The sequence below is a fragment of the Lagopus muta genome, chromosome 6 (assembly GCF_023343835.1).
Source record: "Lagopus muta isolate bLagMut1 chromosome 6, bLagMut1 primary, whole genome shotgun sequence".
Lineage (NCBI taxonomy): Eukaryota > Metazoa > Chordata > Aves > Galliformes > Phasianidae > Lagopus > Lagopus muta.
In genome coordinates this window covers 32,332,921-32,351,125 of record NC_064438.1, presented here as the reverse complement: position 1 = coordinate 32,351,125, position 18,205 = coordinate 32,332,921, and the positions used below count along the sequence as shown (strand labels likewise).

Below are 18,205 nucleotides of genomic sequence, written 5' to 3'. Positions count from 1 at the left end.
GCACATGCTTTTAGTTCCTGGTAAGGTTAGCAGTCAGACTGACAGGAATAGATTTTCTCACATAGATTTTCTCTGTGAAAATTCTTACCATTTGTTTTCCTAATAATATGTATTTGTAAGTTCTGATACAAGATCATCTTAAGAAGCTGCCTAAAACATATTTGGTATTGGCTGGGTTGCTTCTCCATATTCCAATTGCAGTCTTAATTGCTTGATGATTCTGTGCAGTTATAACCCATTCATACATCCTATCACTTGTGTTGTTGATTGCAAGAGTTGATTGCATTTCCAGAACACAAATGATTTCTGTGTTGTTTTAATAGTAGTTTGATAGATGGAAAAGATAACTTTCATGCTGTAGTGCAATATTACCAGCTGAAATTTCTCAGGGAAATTTTACATTGTCTGCAATTATAAACTGAGTGGGATACTGAATTTTTGAAATGCTTTGTTAATTTGACATAAGTTATACTTTCTCCAGATTATGATTTGCATTAAGTCATACAATGAAAGCAGATCATCTAACAATCAGAGATCTGCAAGAGAACACAAATGTGTAATGTCGGTAATGGAAATCAGATACTTAGAAACAGTCAATCTTTTGGAAAGTTAAACAAAACTACTTTGTTGAGTGTAGCAGAAATGCTAAGTCATAGCCTGAAACAGTGACTGAGCACCTGGTGGAAAGGAAGGGCTAACCTTGGGGAGCCCAGGTGCAAGCAATGCACCTGACTTACTGGAAGGGGTGGACCCAGGATTCATTCCTTCTCAGACTTCATTTAAGGGCTGGCAGTGGAAGTGACAGGAGGTGCTGGGGTTCGCTGCCTACTGGAGTCTTTCTAAAAGTAAGTGTTTTTTTTTGTTGTTGTTTGTTTGGTTTTTTTCATTTGTTTTTGCATCTGTGGCTCCTGTATTTGGGCTTGTTCTTATCTGCTGCTGCCTTGGACTTTTCCACCCCACTATTATTTCTGTGTTTTCCGTTATGTAGCATTACAGTTGGATTTAAGCCAGTTCAAATGTGGCTCTTATTTGCAAGAGAAGATAGTCCAAATATTTTCACAAATTAGTTTTGGAGCAGATATCTGGTTAGTTTAGGTAATTTGATCATCATTTCCACTGTTTAAGTTTTGAATAGACAACAGTAACAAATCATAACATCTAATACTTCTTTTCTGGGTACAAATAATTTTAAAAGTATACACTAAAAGATTAGTTGGTAATTGCATGTTCAGTGGTGCTCTTCGTACATAAAAGCCTAGTAACTTCATTGAAATTTACATTCCAAGTGAAGGGAGTTAGGCAGGAGAGGCATTTTACAGGACTAAAGGCATTCATTTATAGATAATTCTTATTGACACAGATTTCTTATCTTTCCTGAACATCTAAATACCTCCAGAATTTTCTTTTTTGTTTCAATTACTGTAATAAACTCTTTATTTCAGACAGACTCAAATAAATTTGCCTAGAGAGACTGGGAATTTTCTGTCCTTGGAGATAACTGAAACCCATCTTGTGCTGGTCCTGGGCAACTTGTTCTAGCTGACTTCCTTTAGTAGGGGAGTTGGGCTCTGTAATCCCCAGGCACGCCTTTCAGTCTCAACTATTCTGCGACTATCTAAAAACTGCTAGGACTAAATCATGTATCTGACACTTCCTTGGAAGAGTCCAAGGCCAGGTTGGATCGAGTTTTGAGCAATGTAGTGTACTGGGAGGTGTCCTTGCCTACAGCAGGATGTTGGAACTAGGCAGTCTTCATGGTCAGTTCCGATCCAATCTAGTCTATGATTCTGACTTCTCGATGTGTTATGTGAAATCAAAGAAGCACATTCTAGTAGTGAGAGACGGGTATCTTGGTACTGTACTCTGTTTTGTCATTAAGTTGACAGCAGCAGCAGATGTTTGAAGCAGCCTGTCACTTTTATCTGACTGGCACCAATCAAGCCGTCTGAGTCCGCAGTGTTGTCAAAATACTTGATATTCCCCCACAAGAGTGCACAAGAGTTTCAAAAGTGGTTACTGGGAGTCCAAGTGCTTTAAAAGTGCTGCAAATTTAATTTGCTGCTTCTAGGGGGAAATTCATGTTTGATTAAAGTCACCAAGTAATGAAGAAAGCAACTGTGCTAGTGATCAACTATTCTCCCTTGTTTACTATTACTTACAACTCTGAAAAGAAATTGTAATAAATTTAAATTATTTAACATTGCTACCATCTTTATGTTAAAAGAATACTTAAGGAAAATTAAAGGTAAAACTTCATATAAATGGATCACACCACGGTCAGAAATAAATATAAATCAGACAACTTTGTTGTTATTCCAAAGGCAATGTGAACTGCTGAAGACAAATTATGTAGATGTCACATTTCTTGTAATGGATGGAAAATCCGGGATCTAAGGAACTTAAGAACTAAGTTCCTACAAAGCATGTTACTGCCAGAAAGCAGGAATAATACGTAGAATACATTTTGAAACACACCTATTTACTTTTAGAGTATCAGTCTCCAATGTACATGGGTACTCATTTGCTCTGAAGTGTGATCTCTAGCTGTTCCTGGCATCTTGTTCGTAGGCCTCATTGAAATCTCTTGGATGCAGTGCAAGTATATCTGCCTTCTCCATACTGTAGGTTCTTATTTATCAGCATATGCACAATAAGGGATCTTATATCAGTGCAGCATAATTTGTACTAAGAATACAGACACTGAACATGAATCTAGCTATGGCATTGTATTTATGCACTGCTTTTTCAGAGATCTCAGTGGCCCAAAATGATACACATTCTTCCAGGGCTATTAAGTAGCAATGCTTGCTTATTTTTACCCTGACATGTGACATTCCATAGGGCATTCAGTCAGTACTTTCGGTTGTCAGGCAGATGTTCAACCATTTCCAGGAAAGCAGCATTCCATCACATGCTTACTTGGGATGATAAACACAATTTCATAAATCCTCCTTTCTTCTTTCTCCCAGCCTTTACTGTTTCACTTAATATAATATGGAACATACGTCTGTTTGGTGAATCAGATTCAATTGCTCTGGCTATGTACATTTCTAGCTTCATGTACATCCCCCAGCCTAAGTGTTGGAGGCCGTAGAGAGAAACATAAGACCCTGACACTTTCTGAGACCTGTTCAGCAGCAGCTAAAGCACAGGTGTATTATCACCATGGTTTTGGACACAAATTTGAAATGTAGCATGGTACAAGCTACTGTGAAGAAAAATAACTCTATCCAAACCAAAACTGTTATAAATATCTCATTCCTCCAAGTAGAATTCCACTTTTATATTTAACATAGTATGGACCCCCAGAAGGTGCTGTGGTTTTAGCACATCTTGGTGGTCTTCATGCCTTTTTACTACTTGGACAGTCCTAGGAAAAGTCTGGACAGGGTGCCTCTTCCTCTGAGTCCTCAGTTTGCATTCTCTGTCTGCTTTTGTGCCTCCCTGCTCAACCTGGTTTATTGAGATGAGCCTGTAATAGACTGGTGGTTCATGCAGTGAATCAGGGCAGGATATTACTTTGTCTATTTATCTATCTATCATTTTTTTATATATGCTTCTTTGTAAGTGTACAGACAGCTGTTATCATGTAACCTCATTGAAAGAAAGCAAGTGCACGAATATAAAGAAAATAATACTTAAAAAAATACTTAAAATACTTTACCCAGGAAAATATCATTTCTCTCTTTATACGCACTTGCAAATATACTACTATGAATTCACAGGATCACAAATGCTAAATCCTTTAAGCTCCATTATCTTATTTTTCTAGTATAAAAATAGCTTTTAAAAAATCCTAACATAATTTCTTTATAATGTATAGTAAAAACTGAAGTGAGAATAATCAAATTTAAATTTTTATAACACATACTAGCCCTGTGAACTAGCTTCAGTCTCTGAATCCTCTAAATTATATAGAAAAATCAGCCCATTTCCGTTGCTGTTGTCAGTGTCTAACGCACTGTTGAGTTACAGTGGTTTTATGATTTATTATTAGTAAACTCTTTCCCAAAGTATTGTTTTGTATATGCAGGGAGATTACCAGATTTGCTAAAACACTGATGGCAAGTATCACTAGTAAATCTATCTGGATTAAAAATCTTTGTCAGCAGAGATCTCTGAACTGAAATACATTTTATGTATTTAACAATTAATAATGGCTGGTGTATAAAAGATTGACATCTGCATAGGGTAGCCCAAATAGGAAAAATGTAGTGGTCACTGAGGAACTATTGTAGGGTCAGTCCAGGCTGTTAATTGGAACATAAAATTAAACATCATGCACTCATTGTCCTGATTAAGTTTTCAGACTCTTGTTTCAAAAGAGGTTACTTTGGAAAAAATTGATAAATGTATAAAAAATGTATGCCAGCAATATGTATTGTAGAATAAGTATATTTACAAGTCAAAATGTATTCAGTGTACATATAAAGTTCACAGAACATGAGCAGACAAAACAGTAAGTAGAGGAGGAGGACGTTGGCTTAGAACTCTTCTAACACTGAGAAGAGCTAGTTATATCCGTGGCAGGACAGTAAAGGCTCTCTTTGTCCGCAGAATTGCGGTCTGTTTGCTCAGAATGTCTAAGGAGCTGATTCAGATTTTTCCCCCTTCCTATCTGTACAACTCTACTAATTCCTTCCTACTTCTGTCTCATTAGAGCTACTCATCAAACTTCTTAATTAAAGATCTAAGTTTAGATAAGACCTATTTCTTTTATTAAAGCTGAATTTATTCTTTAAAGTTTTATTTCTCTGGAGTTTTAAAGTTAATTCATTTTTTTCATAAGTTTCTCATTTATTCTTTACCAGTAATCTCTGCAATCAGTACCAGCATTTTTTGAACAATCTGATTGACATTTCTAACTGATAAAATCCCAGGTTTTCAACCAATGTAATTAATGAAAGCAGTATGATTGTTCCCAGAAATATCTATTTAGCTTTCTTTTCAGTACAGTCTAATTCATTCCACTGTCTTCTGTGCCCTACTTTTTTTCCATATATTCGTGCTTTAATAAACCCAGACATCAGTTTAGTCCATTCTCTAACTCTGTTGAATTGCTTATAATTTCCCTAAACAGTTCCTGAATTCCCACTCTGACACTGAGCTTTAATTTTAGATGTGATTTTATACTTATCCTAGTCCTTCTTTTTTTTTTTTTTTTTTTTTTTTTTTTTTCTCTCCATTTATAAGGCTATCAAAACTTGTGCTATTCTTAAAAAGTAGTAAAAAACCCTGCAATGTGTAACTCAACAAGATGGTTTCCATTCAGGCTTTATTCTTATGCTCCCAAATATAAAAGCAATAGTTTCTTTGCTCAATGTCCCTCTCTTCCCTTTCCTTTCTTTTTAATTGACTCTACTCAAAACTCTTGTTTGGTGTCCCTAAGGTAATCAAGCAGACAGAATTACAATATCCTCCCATCTTCATGTACATGTGTTCTTGTGGATACAAGAGTTGTTTTGTTTTTTTTTTTCTCCATTTCTAAAGAGAGCCTAAGAGCATGACTCATTAAAATTAAATACACAACTCCTGCACTTAAAAACTAATTAAGCAGCCCAGAATACTTAATTTTATTGGGTATCCTTGCTTTCCTTAGGTGTATCTGAGCATACATCTTCCTTAAAGCAGTTTCTGGAAGGAGGAAAGGAAGTTAATGAGCTCTGCTCTCAAAGGATTTTCTCCTGTTTGTCTCTTAATACTGCTTGGGCCATTAAAATTCATAGGAAAACACACAAATCTATGTATGACATCACTCATTTATTTCAGTATACTAAATAATCATACAGCCAAGATAACTATGGAATGAAAAATTCAAAATGAGCATAACCAAAGCTATCCTGACTGTAGAATTTTCTAGTAGAAGCAAGAATCAGTCATCCTATGCATTACAGTTGCAGTCTATGCTGGCTCAAGTAATTGATTACTGGGCGAGTGGGGGGAGGTGGAAGAAAGGAAAAAAGAAAAAATGACAGTAGAATGCCCATGGCTAATATGTTAAATTACCACAAAATATTTGAACTCAATTTTGATACCATCATTGGGGGAGGAAAAAAAAAATAAGAAAACATTTTTTAAACCTGGCCCTATAAAACAAAACATTTGTATTTTTTAATTGGCTGAATCCAGAGCCTTGTAGAATACAGATAGTAGTTGTTGTTATGACATAGATAACATCCTGAAATGATATCTGCATTATTTTGCATTATTTCGTTTGTTTGTTACACAATAAAAGACATCAAAGTATTGAATAGAGGAGTAACTTCATTACTGATAGGATCTGCAAAGCATGTTGTGACAAAATAATCTGAGGTCTGTGTGCTGCTACAGGACTGGAGGATACCCAACATCTATCATTTAATCTCTAGCTAGATTCCTCTTTATATATATACTTTATTGAAATGGTGATTTTGTTATGCAATTTGTTTTCAGATCACTTCTATGCCCCACACCATCTCTCTGTCTTTCTCATCTCAGAGTAGAATACTGACTTAAGGAAGTTACCGAGGTTCATTTGTCTGCACTATTCTGATTAATTTAAAATGAACTGTCAGCTTTTTGGTTTAATGCCACTGCAATGAAACATGCTAATAACTGAACAGACCTCATTACTGTTGTCATGAGGAAGAACAGAAGATAAAATAAGTGGTGAATCCAAGATATACTAGAAAGCACTTATTAAAAATTAATTACATTTATTTACATTACTTACCTTTGAAGCTCATGAAAGGGAGTATTTAGTGTGTGACCACAGAAACAGTTGCATATAACGCTGTAAAGATCTTCAGAATGATGCTGGAACAGTTATAAAATAATAGGTATATAGGCAATGCATGTAATGCCATTTATAGAGATAACATAGAAAGCACACCATGTGAACCAGTATTCTGTAAGACTGAAATGTCAGAGGAAGACTAAGTCAGTAAAGCTGGCTTTGTGCATTCATACAAGGCCACAGGTCACAAAATCGAAGTAACAAACTGTTGCAGCCATGGAACCAAAGTCAATAAAACTGTGTGAGCAGAATTTACCTTTATCTTCCTCAGTGAATATATATTACCACAATATGTTATGCAGAGCAAGATGTGGATGTTCTGTTATCAATTTTATCTTATTGTATGTGTGCCTGGTTTTATCCTCTGAAAAAGAAAATTAAAAAATCTACTCCCTGTGCATCATTATACTTTAAAGATAGTTAACAGATAGATTGCATTTGTGATAATTGTTTGTTCTAAAATGGTTTTGTTCTAAATTTGCATCCAACATTATACTTCTAAAAAAAAAATTCATCTGTTCTATAGTTTCATTTTTTTAATTTAAATAACTACAAAAACAGAATATTTAAGTTCTTTGTTATTATATGATCTATCATAGGACATGAGAGATGACATTTGAATTGCCACTACTAGGAAGTCATGAAGTAAATTTTAAAAAAATGATTTTAATATAAAATAGCAGCAATCAATTCAAAGAATATGATTTTTCCAGTAGGTTTTTTTTTTTTTTTTTCCTGCAGCAAAATTTTCATAAATTTGTTTCTGGGAATGTATAAATATTTTTTAAATACATTGCCAAAATTTATATTTCAGTGAAAATCCTACAAACTTTTCTAATTACTGAATTAACATAATAGTGGTTACTATTCAATAGACAAAACCACTGACAGACTGTACACAGCAAGAATACAACTAGAAGATATTGCACTGCACTGAGTAAAGACAGAGATAAATCCGTCAAATGCAATAAAGCAAACACAGTGCGAAGCTACATGGAATCACTTTTCTGCTGAAATGGGATTCTTATCTGGATCTCTGTAACTCATCAGAAGAAGAAAGAGTAGAGGGCTCTAGTTTCAGTCAAAAATTATTGTATGTCAAAGTTAAATAAGGCAAATGGATGCTAAAGAATCTAAACAGAAAAAAAAAATGCGCTCAGCTGATGAGCAGCGATATTTCCTCAGTTTTGCTAGTTTGATGTTACATATCTACTTAATTGAGATTAAAAAAGAAAAAACTGTAGTAATATTAAGGAAAAAAAAAAACTGTTCAGTAGGAAATCAAAAAAGATGGCAGGAATCTTCTGGAATGTTTGTGGAAAAACTGGAGATCAATTTTGAAATGCTTCACTACCCACACTTATTATATGCTCTCTGAAGTTAATAAAAGCCACCTGATGTAACAAAATCAACTCTGTTAAGTCACTATAAAAATAATTAATAATTTAAGAGTGCCAGGATGTTGCTGACATTTAGACTCCTCAGGAATCAAAATACATTTCGAACACACAATCAGTGTGATTTTTCTTCTGACTTTATCTGAATTAACATGTTCCCTTGGAATGTTTTGTTTAATAAATCATCAATTTCTAATTGAACCCTTTCCACTGTAATGTTTTCAAGCAGCTCTACCAACATTGTGCAGGGTTTCTGTATTTTCATGATATTATATTTCTATAATCTTCACTATATATCCACTGTTAAGTAAGGTTTTTGTTGTTGATGCTGTTGTTTTATTGAAAAGGGTTGGTTGGTTGCATTTCTTTTATTGTTCTCTTTTGTTTTGTAAACAGAAGAAAAGTGAGCAAATCATAGACCATAACCTGTTAGTTTACTGTTATACAAACCCTAACTGAAATTAGTACTCCTAGTTATTTCATGGATTCATTTACAGAGGTATTTTGTGAATTTTCTGCAGAAACACATTTTGTAATGTTTAAACTGAACCTGGTAAAGATGCAGTGGTTTGGATTTCCCCATTGCAGAAGAGACCCCCTGGCTCCTTCTGAGTACTGGGAGCAACTCCCTTGGAAGTGTGCTCTCTGTCACATGCCTTGAAAGACTGATTTTCCTGATCTGCCAAGTAGCCATAATTTGAAAGTGGGAGTGACTACAAAATATTTTTTTTTTGTTGTTTCTTGTGTAGACTCAAGTTTTGAGCTGTCTAACATTTCTCCTAGCTTGGCATTGGGGGGGAATTGCATGTAATCTAGTTTTTCAAGTCTTGTTCTTTCAACAAATGCTGTTTGAAGAACGTGAAAAATATTTACTGTAGGCTTACTTAATATTTGAAACAACTTGCATTGATTCTGACTTAAGCAGCACACCTGGAGTTAGACAGCAAATGGTGTCTCCGGCAATAAATAACCAATAATTACTTTTTCTTGAAACCACATTAGTGTTCTAAATAATGCAGCCACTCCTGTGTTAAAATTTAATGAGTTTGATTGAAATTACTCTTCACTGACAGTCTCAGTCTACAGTACACAATCACTAAAAACAAGGAATGCTCCAGATCTTAAAAAAAAAAAAAAAAAAAAAAAAAAAAAAACATTGGTTGTGCTTGTTTTCTCTCTCTTTTTTTTTTTTTCTTTTTTTTTTTTTTTTTATACTGGAAGCATGGAAATATAGATGGGATATCCAGTTTAAATGTTACAAAAAAGTTGCTAACTATATACATATTTGATTTAAAGATGTTCCATACTTATCTTATTCCTCATACTCAGCAAACAGGTTAACAAAAAAACCTCTAGACATCCTGTTAACGAGAAAAAGTAAATTCTGAGAAAAACTCAGCAGCAGGTGAGGATAAGCTGTACTCAGCTCAGAAGTACACAAGCAAAGCCCATAGAGGACAGGTTTCTCTTACTACATTTCATATTGCTGAATTGAGAAGGAACTGGTTTCTAGTCTTACATGTAATCAGTACAAGTGTGGAAGACCAGTTCTTGCCTTCCTGATCTTTGCAAAATCACTGCGAGTTCATTGCCACATTTCATACAGGCTGATCTAAAGATAGGGTAAATATTTTTTGTCATATACAGTAAGCATGGTTAAAATATTTTACCTATTTAACTCAACTTTATATGTGATTATTTTCATGGTTTTTCACTGATATTTTCCAGAGAAATATGATTTCCTCCTAGGGAGGGAGTTATTTCCTGCATTCTCTGCATACTGTACTAGGCTTTTCATTTCTCCTGAAGGAATTAAAGAGGAAGGCTAGATTATTTTCTTATCATCTGGATGATTGAACAAATATATGTTCCCAGGTAATCTTAAAGAGAACAGTCCTAAAGACTGGCCTTTTGAAATGCTAGTTTGTCATGGTAGTGCTAGAGTTTTCATTCAGCCATTATATATTATGAGTTAGAGTGGTGAGAAAAATAAGTTTCAATTGCCTTTATTCTGTTGAGGAGAATAATATTTTTAGTTAATTTTATACCTGCTAGATGCCAGACCATTTATTCGCATTCATTTATGTCTCCTCTTTAAAAAAAAAAAAAAAAAAAAAAAAAAAAAAAAAAAAAAGTCTTATTTTATTCCCAACCTGTTGAACTGAAACTTCTTGCTACAGAAAATCAAGCAGTTCACATGAAACAATCTGCCTTTAGTGTGATAAAACCACCAGGTTCAATTCAGCAGAAGTGTGTGTCTAGCTTCAAATGTGGGACAGATGTACCAGTTAGCCTTCCCACTGCTCATTTTCTGCATTTATTTACCCTCAACAGAGCCAAGTCAATTGATGGTTCATTCCAATCACTGAAATCTCAAATGCATTTTGCTGTATGTACATTTATGAACTTTGTTGACTGGGAGATTGGGCACGGGAGATAGGAACAAGTGAAAGTAAGGATTTTAAATTCAGTTGCTAAATTTTTAAGACTGATTTTAAACTGTGTGCATATTGGTAGGGCAGGAGAGGGAGATATGTATAAATAGATACATATGTATCCAGAGAAATAACGTCCACAAAGAACTAGCAACACAAAAGTTAAACTGCATGTATACTCTATGTATTTTTATACAATATCAAATACAATGTATATGCTGTATAGTTTCGGTAAACATGTGCAAGCATATACAATTCTCTATATGCCCTAATTTTTTTAAATATTACCTTTTCTTGCAATCCGCAAATGAGATTATCCTACACGTGTTCTTTTACTACTCTATTTATACTTGTTTAAACAATCTTGTATTACCTATGGTTTTGAAGATTTTAAAAAAATATCAGTGAAACGATGTAACTACTACTCAATTCTTTTACAAATACATACCGCGAGGAGCATAGCGGTGTCACTGACTCGGCAGGTGCCAAAGTACTTAATCTTGCAGAACTTTCCTGCCTTTTCCAGTTACTCCTTTTTCAGAGTAGCTTTTGTTAGTCTCAGAGTACTGGCTATTTTATGCAGACAAAATAGCTTTCCTGTTTCAGACTTTGAGCCTTTCTAATTCAGAGGCTTTTCAAATGAATCAGTGAGCTATGATATAGAACAGATCTTGAGAAGATCTTGAGGTGTATTTCCAATGGTCGCTGACACACTCCCCTGCTTGTTACCAACAGCTTTTCACTGATTTCTCTTTTCCTTGCTCCTTATACTGTTTTGTGCAGAATTGAACACTTACCCATAGCATTCATTTATTAAAGCTTTTTTCCATCACTCTGGCTCTTAGCCTTCCACTCTATTTTTTTCCATCTCCTCAGAGAATTTTCCTTTATATAAAATCACCATGACATAAAAGATCCTTTTCAAGATATTCTAGCATGAAATTTTAACAAAAAATCTGAAGGTAAAAAAAAAAGGGCCATTGAATGCAAAATCAGATTTAGGAATATTTCTAAAAGGGATGTGAAATAGCATGTGCTATGTCTATAATGTGCTATGTGTATACAATTCTTTTTTCTAGTTAAATGCTTAATGTGAAGTACCCAACATGTATTATTTATATGTCTATATTAATTATGTTTATAAAATGATACTGTTATAAGATAGTTTATAAAGCTGGGGATAAATGTTTAAAATGTTCTTTGGCCCAGGTGAGTCAATGTTGTGCCAAAACTGCATAGTTCAATTGTTCTGCTATATATGGAGCTTTCTGGATCAGAAAGCAAAATGTTGACTAAATTACCAGTGTTCAGAGTAAATTTTGGCAACTGGATGTCTATAAATTCCGTATCCATATACTCCTTATGTATAAATTTCAAACAAAGAAAGCTGTAAGGGGTAGAGATGTTTTATTACACCTTATTTTCCCATGTATAAAGCAGAATGGTGTAAAAATAATTCAATTTGATAGTACAGAGTCTGTCAAAAAAAACCAAAACAAACAAAAAAAAACAAACACCAACAACAATGAAAGCTATTTGTCAGATTTAAAAAATCTCAGTTCTTCGAAACATTTCTATTTATGGCCACTGGAAGACTTTATAAGAACAGAGAATGTTTTAAATTACAAGAGTAGTAATCTTTTACAGATTACTAATAATTTAGGAGTGCACATTTCATTTTTTTTGTACTCTTCTGGGTAGAACTGCAAAATGAATGCATGTTACCATTTTAGCGCAGGAAAGTAGCTTCCTCAGGACAGTCTCAACATATTCTTTTTCCCCTGAGTTGAAAATAATGCCACTCTGCAGTTTCTTATCTGTAGCCCATGATGGGAAGTACAAATCACAGTTCATACACAGTATATAACATAGCTTATCATTGAAGTAGAACACTAAAAATTCATTGCATTAGCCTGTTAGACTTTCTGATATCAAGGATTTTTCATTCTGAGTAGTCCTACTGAAGTCCATTAAGGAAATTAGTCAATTAGGAGATAGGAAATTAAAATCCAGCTCCAGATTAATTTTTTGCACAAATAATTCATAGTATCTAATTCTTTTATGCAGTTATCTTCCTGAAGTTTAACCCTCTGCAAATTCCAGGGGAAAATAATAATAAAACAGACAATTCATAAAGGTTGAAATGAGAGCAATCTAAGTGAAACCTAAGATGCATAGCTTTCGTCCAGGCACATATTTAGGAATATTTCAGATTCTATTTAAAATGCAAGGGAAAGAGAATAGACAAAGCAAAGAAAATGAAACAACAAAATGCACCAAGATTCTGACTGAGATATATAAAAGTATTCACTAATCTACCCATTTACACAATAATTCTAAAAGTGAAAATTCACACTTGTATCAAAGAAATCCAGAATTATACATGTTTTTGCCTACTGTAAAACTGTGGCACTATTCTTTCTGTGCCACAAATATTTTTACTAGGAATCATGTAGAATTGTCCACATTGAGATGACAGCAAAAAAGGTAATGTCAAAAGCTTTGGATCATTAACAACCCTGAGGTTTTCTGTGATTCATTCCGTGAGTAAGAAATAGAACTGGATCACTAGATCATAATGTCGTGTCCTCTCACTGTATGATGTCATCCAGCTTGCAAAAGCCCAGTAAATAATTTTTCACTCAACCGTTTTCCCTTTTCTGATCTGAAGAGTGCAAGAGACAGGGATTCCATTTTTGAGCATCTTTTGCTTGATGCAAAATAGGGTACAAATATTTTCTTCAGAAGTATGTCTGTAAACTAATCTTAGCCTTTTTCTTACATGTATTCTTACCATCCATGGGTGGTACTTGTTTTTTATTAAACTTGTGAATAAGTTGTGGGTGCCCTATCCCTCGAGGCATTCAAGACTAGGTTGGATGGGACCCCAAGCAGTCTGATCTAGTAGGTGATAATCACCCTAATTTGTATCTTTTAGTTAGTATCTAACTGGTGTCACCCTTAAAACTTTGATTGTGATTTGTTTTTCTCCATCAGATTATTATTTTTCATTTTTGTGGTGGGTGTTTGCATTCAACAAGATCAGTTAAACTTTTGATTTACTTCACAGATAAATACAAATCCTTTAACTACTAATCAAACACACTTTTCCAGTTCTTGATTCATAATATTATATTGTAACCTTCTGCCTTCTTATCACACAATGCCTTGTGCTGGAAAGAACCTTAAAGATAATCCTGTTCCAACCACTGTGCCATGGGCAGGGTTGTCACCTACTAGCCCTGGGGCTACACAGGGCTCCATCCAAACTGTCCTTGAACACCTCTAAGGATGGAGCAATTTATCCACAAGTTTATTAATCACACAATAAGTTCCTGTGGATGGTAAGATTATATTTAGGGCAAAGTTATGTGTAAAAACATACTTATGAACAAAAACAAATCTTATGGAAGCTTCAGTACTATGAATTACTTCAAATATTATATGAGCTAAAAAAAGCTATTAAAAATTTGCTTAAATGTTTTTATAATTGAAAGCATACATTTAAAAATAACAAAATAAGAGCAAAAACATGGATTTTCAATGTATCTGACATTACTGGTTGTAGCAGCAGTACTGAGTCTTCAGAATAGAACAATTCTGTACTCTAGAAAATACTTGCAAATAGACACCATGTTAGAAAAGAATTCAAGTTTGTTTTCTCTGACTTTATCTCTTGAAAAGCAGATTGTGTAAGACTGAAATCTTTTAACTCTCTTAACTCTCTTAAATCTCTTAACTCTCTCTTATCATTTTTTCTAACTGCTCATCCTATTGTGATCCTACTAGTTCATTTCAAGTAGCTCATCTTTGCCAGACGCATCCAACCATCTTGCTATTAGAGTCTCATGTTTTCTTCCAATTTTTAAATGCCTCCTTTCCTCTAAATTATTTGAATTCTTTTAACTTTATTACATTCAAAATCACACCTCTGCACTATTTTTATTATCTATATTTTCTGGGAAAATCCACAGCATACATTTCTCTAGCACTTGCTCTGGGGTCTCTGTAGAATTGCAGTTGCATCGACACATTTTAAATTGCTGGAAGTCTAGGGTAACAGCTGGATGTGTTCATTTTCTCCAATATTTTACTTTTCTTCCTCCAACTGTGCAGTAAATACAAGCATAAATTTGATTACATTATGAAGTTAAATTTTTTAGATTGTAATGCTTTTAAACTAAGATTCAAATATCCCATAGGCAGGAAGTGATACTGAGATAAGATACTGCATAAAAGTTACACTGGAAGTATCAGTAATGTTTTTGTATGTTATTTCACAGAATTCAAGTGCATCAATTTTTCTCATTGACCATTTGCAATCTGATAACATTTGCTTCAGAAGGAAACATTTACCAGTAGAAAATGTAAGTAATTACTTGATCAGATTTCTAAAAATATGTGTATTCAGAGTCTTTTCTCCGTATCTTAACTCTCATAAATAATCAAATGGTAGCAAAATATTTGCCCCACTTTTTCTGTATTTGCTTAGGTAATGCAAGCTACTTGCAATTAAATTTTCTCATGACAAGGTTTTCTTTTTGACAATAATTTGTTCATTGATTGCTGCTCTTTGGAAAAGGACTTAATATAGACTTTGCAGGTCTGTTGCATTTATGAGAAGCAGATCTTCCACCATTAACTTGTCTAGCTAGTTCATTCAGTTCGCAGAAATACAAATTCACCGTTAGCTTATCAAGCAGTTCTTCTACACACTGGCATGCATGTGTCAATGCTGAGGCTGCGTACATGATCCTTAACAGTATTACAGAATTACTGCATTTGAGCTCAGGGTCTTAAGTGTTGTGGAGCACATAAACACAAAATTTGTGTTAAATTGTGTCTGTATTAAATTCTGACTCATTTTCAAAATGCAGATAAGCCATCTTTATTTCTACATTCTTTCATTTCTAAATGATTCAGAACTGATAGTAAATGACATATTTTGTCATATCCTACTCAACAAAATCTTAATCACAATTCCCAAAAGCCATGTTTGTTAAAAGTTAGAGAATCGGATCTAAATCAAAATTAAATCATTCTATATTAAGCATGCCACAGTAAACAGCATTGGTCAATTACTTTTCCAAATTCAGGGGCTTTCTATACACACCCAAGCCAGGCTGCTGTGTAAGTGATTTCTTCAAAATATGAGGAAATTTCAGGACAGTGAATTGCTGTGGGTGGTAGTTTCTTCCCAGCTCCTAGGCAGCTGTCTGCCTATCATCCAGCTCCTAATCTCAGTGGCTGGTAATATATCTGGATACAAAGGGGATGCATCTCTATAGGAACAGGAATAAAAATCAGTAATATCTCTGGCTTGGTGGAAGAAGCTCCTGTGCCTGTAGTTCTGACCTCTGTTATTTCTGTGGTTTGTTTTTTTTTTTTCATTTTTCCAGGCAAGAAGATGAGTGTTTTTTGTTTTGTTTTTTCTCTATTATACTGCACTGCACAAATTTTCATTATCCCATGGAGAGATGAAATGGACAACTGCAATGAAAAAAGAGAAGATTACAAAAAGATAAGTTACTGAAGAAACTTAAGGATGAGTCAAAGATGAATGCTTAAAAGGACAAGGGAAGAAAAAAAAGATGCCTTTCTAAATGTGAAGGAGAAAAAATAAAAAAGGAAACAGAAAAACAGTAATGAACCATAGATAACGCAGAAGAAAAATGAAAGAATGTGAAGTAGAAGATTTAAAAGACAAAATTTCTAAATCAGTGAATTTTGTTCATCAAAAATAATCAATATAAAAATTCTAGCAACAATATTTTCTCAACTCCATAAGAAAATTTCTGATTTATGTTCTATTTTTGTTATGGACAAAAATAGTCAACTTTTTTTTTTTTTCAGGAATTAGTTTTTTTGTTTTTTGCTTTTTTGTTTGTTTGTTCCTCTAAGTGAATGAATTCCTTAGCAATTTTTCTGCTCCATAAATTCTTCCTTTTTTGAAACAAGCAGAGATTCTCAAGTTTGTTGAACAGGGATTAGTATATTCATCTAGTCCTAATTGTTAGCACCAAAAAATGTTGACACCATGGTTTTGTGGGTCCCTCCCTGTCAATCTCTGCCTAGCTTTAGCCATCACTGAAAGACTTTTCACAGTTATCACTTCATTTCAAGTTACAAGTCATTTCAAGTATGACTGAAACAGTCCGTGCCTTGAAATGAGTGTAAGACTAATTTGGTCCCAAAGATTCCCAAAACAGGGTGTGATACTCCAAACAAATGAAAGGAAGACATTTTTTACAGAATGTGTCAAAATGTGCATATGTGGATACTAAAAGATCTGTTTCTTCCATGGAAGAAATAATCACTTAAGGACTACTGAATGTAAACTGTCCAACTCTTCAGAATCCCTGGAATTTAAAATAAAAATCTTGAGAATATGCAGGATAATGTTATGGTGAGTTACTATCTGCAATCAATATACATTTATGCTTTCTCCATGCTCTCCAAGCCATGTAATAAGCTACTAAGCAAAAAAGAAAAAAACCCTCTGTCATCACTTCTGACAACTAAATAACCTAAAGGTGACAGAAATAGCAGAACATCCATTATAGTACTGGAGTTCAGTTGAAAATCAACAACAAAACTGGAAGACAATTAAAACATGTTTTGACCAGTAAGAAAATGCAACAAACTCTCCAGTGAATTAGTCTGTGTGATTTTTCACAAGCTGTATAATGCATCTGGTTGAAATATTTCGAATAAACATTTCTGATTTTCAATTGTAAAATTGAATTAACATTTTAACTGATTTAACAATATCTAAATCTTTCCTGGAATCATAGAACAACTCAGATTGGAGGGGACTTTAAAGATTGTCTATTTCCAACCCCAACTGGAAATGAATGATTTTGTCATGACAATTTTTATTACATTTAACAAAACTGTTCCATTTATTAATTTTAAAATTTATCTCAACCTTGTAGTTTGAAGTCTATTTTTACAACAGTAAATGAAAATATTTGGTCTTCATAAGAAAAAAAAATTAATGTGACATAAAGAAGCTATAATATGAACAACATTAATAAGTCGTTACCTTCACTCTTGGTCATATCATCATATGATCTTTTACTGTACTCACTAGTAGTCAGACCATATGTAAAATCATTATATTACCATTACAAACTTATTCTTGTTTCATCTCTGGATTTTTTTATTATTATTTCTTTTTTTAATAAGCTGCTGCTTCTTTGCTCTGGGCGCCCTCAGAAGCAGCTGGCTTATTGTTAAGACCAAGTTCCTGTTCTTCCATAATTACTTTTGACAGTAGAAAATGTAAAGTTCAGTGCAAGCTCAAGCTTACACAGTATATGAATATGCGAGATGAAAAAAATCAGCCTGTATTTTTATGCTTTTTTCTCCAGTAGTGCTGAGTAGGACTAAACCACACATTCAGAAGCTGTCCTCTGAAAGGAATACTTCTTGTTGTCTCATGTGTAATTGTCTTGTCTTGAAAACATTGCTCTGAAAAAATAACACTGTACCAAAACATATTTACCTGAAATGCATTATGTTCTCCGTATAAATACAAATAAGACATTTTCATAGCACTCTGAAAACAATCTTATTGGAAAAAGAAATGGAAAATC

At 33.8% G+C, this 18,205-nt stretch overlaps 1 long non-coding RNA gene across 1 annotated transcript; it reads left to right on the top strand.

Moving 5' to 3' along the window:
- Positions 1–779: 779 nt before the first annotated feature.
- On the top strand, positions 780–18,175 carry LOC125695178 (uncharacterized). Its single transcript, XR_007377844.1, has 3 exons — positions 780–845; positions 14,891–14,974; positions 16,007–18,175. It is a non-coding gene; the product is annotated as an uncharacterized LOC125695178 (long non-coding RNA).
- The last annotated feature ends 30 nt before the right edge of the window (positions 18,176–18,205 follow it).